Here is a 9,658-nt window from a genome sequence, read left to right as displayed (position 1 = left end):
AGAAGGATAAACTAAAACCTCATGCATGAACAACCGGACGAAGGATGGGGAAAAGACAACACTCTTCTTGGTAAGAACCTCCACCAAAGGCTTGTTGACCTATCCGCTCATACTTTCCATCTCCATTGACCTAAATAAGAACTAGTTTGAGTAAGTAACATCGCTGATGTAGTTGCAAACAAAAACCATAGTTATATAATCAACAATGTTCAAAAAATTCTCATGACCCACAATATTAAGACATCTGACCTTGGCTTGGCTTGATTGTGAATTTTAGTCTTTGAAGAGAATGAGAGCTGAGGAACGGCGATTGAGGAAGGAGGAGAAGAAGATTGTGAATGTTAGTCATCACACCTCCATTAGAATTCGTCACATCACCAACCAACTCACACAGCTCCCCATCGTTTCTCACCGCAAGCTGAAAGTGAAGTGACACAATCATAGTCTTCTTGTTATCCCTCTCTGTGTTTCCAGTCAATTCCATAACTTACACAGATCTAATTTACAAAAAAAAAAAAAAAAACCCCTTTCAAATTAGGGTTTTATGAAACCCCGTTCAAATTAGGGTTTTATGAATTTGAAGGTCAAAATAACTGAGAGAGAAGGGGTAATTACCTCGGCGGCTAGCTAAATCCAAGCTACGACACCAACACGTTCGGCGTACTCGTCCTTCTTACGAAATCGAGCTAATCGGCCAATGGGGAACAGGAGACCGGCTGTACTGCTTTTTAGTTGTCGCCTTCTTAGCAAGGCGAGATCCAATCATCGCCGATCTCGAACCCACCAGCAACAAGCTCGCTCATAGTCGGAATTTCAAAGGGTGAATTTGGATTCTGTGAGAGAGAGAGAGAGAGAGAGAGAGAGAGAGAGATGAATTACGGCAGAAGAAGAAGCACAAAAATAGAAAAGGCTTTGAAGAATTTTAGGCCCATATTTCATTTTCCCTCTATATTATAAATCTTTCAATGTAAATTTTAGATTATTTTCAATTTTGAAGTATGAGTATAAAGTTCAAGGTTTAGAGTTTATAACATGGTTTGGGATTTAAGTTTTAGAAATTTGGAACTAGAAAATTATATATATATATATATATATATATATATATATTGAATTGTTGGTTAAAGATTTAAATTTATAAGTTAGTAGGTTTTTTAAAACTTATTTTTTGTAAAGAAAATATGTAAATAGTTTTAAATATTAGTTTTATGGTTTATGAATTAATTTCTATGATCAAGAATTTAAAGTTCAAGATTTAGAGTTTATGATTTAGGTTTTGGAGTTTGGTTAATGGTTTTGGGTATAGGGTTTAGGGTTAAGATTTAAGATTTGTGATAGATTAATTTTCTTATAAGTTCTAAAGCTTGGTTTATGTATATATAATAATAATTATGTTTTAGTTTTATGGTTTATGAATTAATTTCTAAGATTAAAAATTGAAAGTTAAAAATTTAGAGTTTATGATTTAAGTTTTGGAGTTTGGTTAAAGTTTAAAACTAAATTTTAAATTTTTTAATTTTCTTAAATAGCGACTGATATGCGATTTTTTAGCGACCTTTACCTTGAGTCACATATTAGTCGCTAAATTGGTGACTATTTAGTGACTACTTGTTCTGGTATGCGATATAGTCATAAAATAGTCGCTAAATTGGTGACTATTTGTTTTGATATGCAATATAGTCATAAAATAGTCGCTAAATTGCGACTAATATACCGACTATTATATGTAGTCACAAAAAGGCGACTAATATACGACCAAATATTTATAGTCGTAAAATAGTCGCCCAATAGTCATTAGATAGTCACCAAAAATAACGACTACATATGTAGTCACCAATTGTAGTAGTAAAAACCATGTTTTCTTGTAGTGACGGATACGTCTTCATTGCTTCATCATCAAAAACTCTTTTGGCACTTTCATATGGAATTCTAGAGTTATGATGCAAACCATTAAGTCCAATGTGTTGAAGAAGCAACAGCCCCAACCCATGTTTTAAAAATCGCTAGGCGCTGATCGGGCGGTGAGGCAGCGCCTAGCGCCTAATCAATTAATCGGGAATTACACGGGGATTAATCGGGGACTAGTTTTAGGTATTTTTATGTATATATAGGTATAAAATGATAAAGTTGTGAGTATTTACTGAAGTTGTAGTGTAGTCTAGTGGTTTGAGGCGTAATGTAAACATTGTAAACTAGGGTTCGACACTAGGCAGTGGGTCTTTTTGCCTATTTTCTTAGAAATACACTTAACTAAAACGAAATGTCGAATATACCCCTGTCTTCTTCCCTGGTATGCGACCTGTAACCCTAATCAGCGCCGTTTTTTTTTTTTCTTCTTTTTTTTTTGCGGTTTTTGTTTGTTTTCTTATAGATTTCGTCCCTACATCATAGATCTACAAAGAAAAACATATTTCCAACTTAAAAAACGTGAAAAATTGAATTATTTTAAGATTTCCGATTTGTTTGCCGCATAGGATGAAATCGCGGCGGTTGCCCTCCGCCAAGTGTATAATCGCCGATTAAACGGCCTCGGCGGCCGCGTTTTTGAACAGGAGCCCCAACCATTTACGATGATCAAGGTTAACCCATCCCCGGTACACTTTTAATGTTTCCCTGAGTTCAAGTAGCGTTGGACCTGCCCCACCAGGCACTTTCAAAAGTCTGAAGAACTCTTTGTGTTCCTCTTCAAGTTCAAACCGTTCAGTAGGCATTGGGTCTATGTTTAACCCGTCAGATAATTAAATTCATTCAACCCAAGCCTGATAGGTTGACCGCCGACCACAAACCAAAGCTCCTTCTTATGTACCCTTAACTGGTTACATAGTAGGAAATGAACAACCTTACCAGACCAGACGAATTGGCTATCAACTAGCTTAAAGATTATTCCAATAGGTACATCCTTCGTTTTTTCCCACGCATCCAGTCCTATTGATTCTCTAATCTGAGTGAATTCTCTCATCCTGAAATTGGTGTTGATATCTCTAGACTCTATTTTAACGTATAGTCTTGAAGGGTAATCCCTTGCTTGTTCTTTAGAAATAATCACCATCGACATCTGTTATAGTTCATAGTTCATAAGTAAATCATAACATAAATCAGCCATAACATAAAACAAACTCAGCCATAACATAAAACAAACTCATACACAAAGCATAACATAACTCAGCCACAAACACATAACTCAGATCTAAAGCACAAAATATCTCAGTCACAACTCATCCGTCACTCAGCCGCAAAATAAAACAAACAGTAAATCAGCCATCGAATCGAATAAATGTTACAAATCAGCCGTAAACCCTAAAATAACTGAGCCGCAACATAAAACAAAAAGTAATTCAGCCATCGAATCGAATAAATCTAACAAATCAGCCGCATTAACAACAGCGACAATCAGCCGTAAATCATCGAAAAAACCCATATTCAGCCGGAAAACTCGAAATTAAACAGTCGACACATACCGGATAGAAGAAGACGAAGAAGACGAAGAGAGAGAGAGCGAATTGAAGAAAGAGAGTGCGACGACGAAGAAAGACGGCGAGAGATGACGGAGAGAGATTACGGCGGGATATTGACGGCAAGAGAGTGGACAATGACAGTATCGCCGGCGACGAGAGACGAGAGTTTCGATAATTTTTTTTTTAGCGGTTTGTGAATAGTTAAAACTATTCACTTTCCCTCTCTTTGATATATACGAGAGAAAACAAAACTGTGGATCTAAAAAAACTGCTTAATGACGTGTTAAATCATATCTGATGTGTATTTTAATTTGTTGATGTGTATTTTTTAAAAAAAAATTTACTCCAATTCGAAAAACAAAACCCAAGGGGTAAATTGTAATTACACCCAGGACACTAAAGATTCTAGTAATTTTTAAAAGATTTATAGATTTGAGTAATAAACCAACTTTTGGATAGCATTTGAGTAATTCTTTCTTAAACTTAACTAACATACAATTACAAGCTTTTTGCAACTTCATAAGTTAAAACTTATAATTCTATAACTTTTTCATGCTTACTTGATTATTATTTACAAAGTTGCATTAAAAGTGTAAGGAAACAATTGTTGAGATTCTTTCATAAATAAATTAAAATTAGTATATTTTGGAAAATTATTCATTTATAGTAGAAACATATCAACATTTATACAATATGTATTGTCAACACTGGTTATAGGTAGTACCAATTTTATTATTTTCAGTAATACCAATTTTACCATTTTTACCAGTTTTATCTTAGTTGTGCCAGTTCTACTCTCTTATATTCACATATTTTGAAAGAAGAAAACATTAATAGACTTAAATTAAGTTTCAAGAGGGAGTTATGCCATAAAAAAGTAGAGAGTAGTCAAACCAAACACAATTGATACATGAAGAGGTGAATCAAACATGAACATTATCTCCAAATAACAACCATTGGAGTCCTTGTCTCCGCCGCCTTTTATTCTGCGTCCTAGGTCGAGTTTTCGGTCGTTTTTCCCCAGCAGATGCATACCTTTTTCTTTCTTTCTTCCCCTTTTTATTTTTCGATCCGGAGGAATGATCTGCATATCTTGGACTTCATCTAGGACATCCTATCGAGACTTATCAGGTACTAAATAAATTGTCCTGCAATATGCAATTGCCCACAGCTCCGTCCAATAATACTTAGAACACAACTCATGTAACTCGATATCCTTACCTCCATATTTTTGGAATGTAATGAAAGACGCCAATGCATGCACACAAGGATACTTTTGTATATCGAAAAACCTGCAACTGCAACTTCTCAATCGCAACTTCACCAAACAAGGCTTTCCGTCACTGTCAATGACATTGTATTCAAGTTCGAAACCATTTAGCTCTGTCACCTTTAGTTTCTCAGCAGTAGCCCATAAATCTTGTAAGTAGTTCTCCACTAAAGGCACCAATTTGTTTGCGACTGGTCCAGACACAACATCTTTCCGATGTTCATTAAACCATTCAGAGAATTTTTGAAGTATTGCATCAAGCATGGGTATCAAGAAGTAACTCCTTGCATCTTTAAATACGCTGTTCATCGATTCAACACAAATGCTTGTGTCTAGGTTGTATCTATCTCCTGGAAAAACACATCTTGCCCATCTTTCTTTCTGGGTAGATTCTTCAAGATACTTGGTAGCAGAAGGATATCTTGTCGTAAAAGAAGCGTAAGCAATGTTGAACTCAGCCACTGTGTAAAACCTACTACACTCTATGAATCTCCATGCAACAACGTCTTTGTTGACGTTACGAGCATAACCTTTCACATTTTGGGATAAATGCCATATACAAAAACCATGATGAGCCGGAGGATACACATTAGCTATGGCTTTTATGAGACTTGTATTTCTGTCAGTCATAAATACTATTTCAGAAGAATCCCCAACAACGGTTTTCAACATCTCCAAAAACCAATTCCGACTTGCATCATTCTCACTATCAAGAACCCCAAACGCCTAGGGATAATGGTGACAATTAGGATCTTGAGCCGACACAAAAACAAGAACACCCTTATATCCGTTCTTTAGAAAGTTGCATCCATAGTTATAACTTTCCCATTGACTTTAAATCCTTAAACGCTAGCTCCCAAAGCTATGAACAAGTACATGAATTTATTATTCTCATTGCAAAGCACATATGATCTTGTACCATGATTAACCTTCTCTAACATGTGTAGATAACATCGCAACATCTTGTAGCTTTCTTCTGGGCTACCTTTCAAATCAGTAACAGCTTGATTTTTCCCTCTCAACGCCGTGGAATATGATATATCAACACCTAATTTTGTCTTGACAAGATCCATGATAATTTTCGGAGGTGGAGTTTCCATTTGCCCTGGATAATCACCATGTAAAAGAGAAGCAACTAATTGTGGAGTGCCTTGTCTCTTACTGTTGCTTGAACTTTGACTAGCCCGAGAGCATGTATGCATCTTGTTGTGCCTTCTAATCGAGAAATATCTGTATCTCGAATCCTACCAGCTCGTAAACCCCAGTTACATCCTTCTTTAGGAAATTTGAGCACATAACGCACCTTGTCCGACTTTACTATTTCAAAACTAAAACAATTAGCGAATGAAGCTCTATCCACCGCATCTTGCAATGCCTTCTTGTTTGGAAATTCTTGAAGTTTAGTCAGACCTAAACCGTCATCCCATGGTTCAATATACTTACACAGTTCTACAACAGGGCGTGGTTCAGTATATTCATCACCTTCATCACATGATATAGCTTCACCCTCTTTATTAGAATCACCCTTTACAACATTTTCTTTGCCCACATAGATAACAATGGCGTTAGGTCCGATTTCACCATCGTTCGCATGTTGGTTTTCAAAGTTCATGCCAACAGAACTTTGGTCCACTATGGGCACTGTGGGCACTGTGGGCACTATGGGAACTTGCTCAGGCTGAGGCTCAAAAGGGATGACATTCACAAACAACATACATCTTCGCTTCTCATAATTAACGGAGTCTAGATAAACATTAACATCCTCATCATCATTAAGCTCACAATGCTCCAATGTTTCTACCAGTAGTGGCTTGTAGCTCAGCTGCAACTGAACGTTACTTTCAACTAACCCAAGCTTCATGAGTATCCTTGCTTTTAACATCAACAATGTTATATTCCTCTTGAACATTATACTATACATGCGACCTTCAAATTTAAAATGTAGGCTAACGTTCTCGCATATTGTATCCTGCCAAACCAACCAATATAAAAAAATCTAAATTAGTACTACTACTAGTTATACTAGTTGTACTACATGAATCAGTATTACTAGTTTTACTAAATATACCAGTATTACCAGTTTCACCACCTTCTCTCTCCTATCAAAATCAAATCGAATGGTAAACGAGTTCTAATCTTCTTAATTCACTGAAATCGAAAGCCAAATCCCTTTTTTATCTAATAGATAGCTCAATCGACCCATAAACCTTTGTAAAACACCCAATGTGCTAAGCTTTCTTCGATCTAAATCCAATTGAATTTCTATATTTACAAATCAAAAACAAATTCAACCAAAAGCAACTCTAAAGTGAAGTAACGCACCTGCATTTTGAAGAACAACTTGATTCAACTTGATTTGGTGAAGAACGACAGNCTCATAATTAACGGAGTCTAGATAAACATTAACATCCTCATCATCATTAAGCTCACAATGCTCCAATGTTTCTACCAGTAGTGGCTTGTAGCTCAGCTGCAACTGAACGTTACTTTCAACTAACCCAAGCTTCATGAGTATCCTTGCTTTTAACATCAACAATGTTATATTCCTCTTGAACATTATACTATACATGCGACCTTCAAATTTAAAATGTAGGCTAACGTTCTCGCATATTGTATCCTGCCAAACCAACCAATATAAAAAAATCTAAATTAGTACTACTACTAGTTATACTAGTTGTACTACATGAATCAGTATTACTAGTTTTACTAAATATACCAGTATTACCAGTTTCACCACCTTCTCTCTCCTATCAAAATCAAATCGAATGGTAAACGAGTTCTAATCTTCTTAATTCACTGAAATCGAAAGCCAAATCCCTTTTTTATCTAATAGATAGCTCAATCGACCCATAAACCTTTGTAAAACACCCAATGTGCTAAGCTTTCTTTGATCTAAATCCAATTGAATTTCTAAATTTACAAATCAAAAAAAAAACAACCAAAAGCTACTATAATGTGAAGTAATGCACCTGCATTTTGAAGAACAACTTTAATCAACTCGAGTTGGTGAAGAACGACAGCAGTAGGAGCTCCGACGATGGAAGAATCGCCGGTGGCTGGGTTGAGAGGTCAGTAACCAGGTCGGGTTTCTCGGGTCGAAAGAAGCTGGATTTTTTTTATTTAAAAAATTTAATCTAATTCACTGAAACAAAAAGGGTAAAATCGTCTCACCACCTATTATTCAAAAAGGTGGGGTATGAAGAATACAGAGGGAGATAGGAGATTTGTCAAAAAATTTTAGGGACTTATGAGATTATCTCTCATATATATATATATATATATATATAGACTTTTTGGGTTTTACTAACCATCATGCTTTTTTTTGGTACTTTTTGGGTTTTACAAACCCTCATGCTTTATTTTGGCTGCAACTTTTGAGGAGAGATCCAGAGAGCTTTTGGGAGAGACATGTCAGAAGTCACCTTTGCTGAGAGAGATTTCAAACTCCTTACTTATTTATTCTCTTTCTTATGCAATTTATTCAGAAGATGATTTGCTTTTCATTGATTATGTCTGAGTAATTTGCTTGTTAGGTTTAAGGTTTTTCATTAGAAATTTCATGGTTTGTTGAATTGATTTTTGATTGGGATTCTTTATCTTTCTGTTCTTCATCTTAGGTTGTTATTTCCCTTACTTCTTGATTGATCACATAGAATTAATAACTTAGGATAATTAATTTAAAAACGAGATTTTGATTGATTTCCTGATAAAAACCTTTGGTGAATAAAATTATTTTTTACAAAAAGATTTTATTTAGTGATTTTGTGAACAAACTAAATGTGTCCTCAAAGCTGGTTTAATTCATGGATTTTACAAAGAGATTTTGATTTCTGGTTTTAAAATTAGATAATATTTACAGTAAGAATTGATTTATTTTACAATCTTGTTTACAGTTCAAGAACGGTTTTGATTGACTGAATCCTACTTAAATGATTGATTTAATATTCTATGATTTCCTGAAAATTTCCTTAGGCCTAGCGTTTTATCATCTAGAATTTACACAACTTTAATTTAAATATTTGCATTGCTATTTTCAATTCAAATCATCTTGTTTAGCATAATAACAAAGCTTTACAATTTATTGTGTGATCTTGAGTTTATGTGGATTCGACTCCCACGTATTACAACTGCAAAGCTATTAGTACCTTTAGGTATTACAATTTGAGTTTATCAAATTTTAGCACCGTTGCCAGGGAGTCTTTTGATTTACTATTGGATTTGAGTTTTAAATTTTGTCTAAATTTTTTTTATTTGTTACTAACACACTTTCCTTTTCTTTTGTGTGTTTCAGGTGCATGCCTCCTAAGCCTAGCACCAGAACAAATAAGACCGGTCCGCAAATGAGGTGTTGATTGGTTCTCCCGCTACCTCCCAAAAACGTTGTGTTTGCGGGTGATAGCGGTTGCTAGCGATTGGTGTCAATAATAGAAACTGCTCCTAATCGCTCCCAACCGCTCCCAATCGCTCCCAACCGCTTGAAACTACTGAATTCCAAAAGCTGCTTCCCACAAGCGTACCTACGTTTGCGGTTGCGGGCGATTGCGATTGAGTTTTTCTTTTTAAATAAAAAACAAATCAACGACATCGAAATATTTTTTTTCTTATATCTTCTACCTAACCATTGTACTCACTAAAGATAAGAGAAAAAAAAGTATGGATATGATCGTGGAGATTAGAAAATAAAGTTTAACTACAAGAAAATAAGATTCCAACAAGATCTATACTTAAGAAGAAAACCAAGATCTATACTTAAGAAGAAGTAGAGACAATTACAAATTGTCAAAATAAAAATTTAAACCAAACCTTGGCCAACTTTTCCATACAAAAGCCCGAAAAACTTGATTTAAAGTTAATGGCACATCGCACATAGGTTCAAAAAAGTCTAAATAAATATTAAATTTCATCAGAAGTTTAAGAAAAAATTTTTTTTTGTTAA

General features: G+C 35.1%; 1 long non-coding RNA gene across 2 annotated transcripts; it reads right to left on the bottom strand.

Annotated features, from left to right (window-relative positions):
* On the bottom strand, nucleotides 11-914 carry LOC104730558. Of its 2 annotated transcripts, none has more exons than XR_758486.2 (3): nucleotides 616-914; nucleotides 250-497; nucleotides 11-141 (listed from the first exon to the last, which is right to left on the bottom strand). It is a non-coding gene; the product is annotated as an uncharacterized LOC104730558 (long non-coding RNA). The 2 variants fall into 2 exon arrangements; XR_758485.2 differs by having other exon boundaries at nucleotides 11-130; nucleotides 616-911.

The sequence above is a fragment of the Camelina sativa genome, chromosome 2 (genome assembly GCF_000633955.1).
Source record: "Camelina sativa cultivar DH55 chromosome 2, Cs, whole genome shotgun sequence".
Classification (NCBI taxonomy): Eukaryota; Viridiplantae; Streptophyta; class Magnoliopsida; order Brassicales; family Brassicaceae; genus Camelina; species Camelina sativa.
The sequence above is the reverse complement of the archived record's forward strand: the minus strand, read 5'-3'. Positions and strand labels throughout refer to the sequence as shown.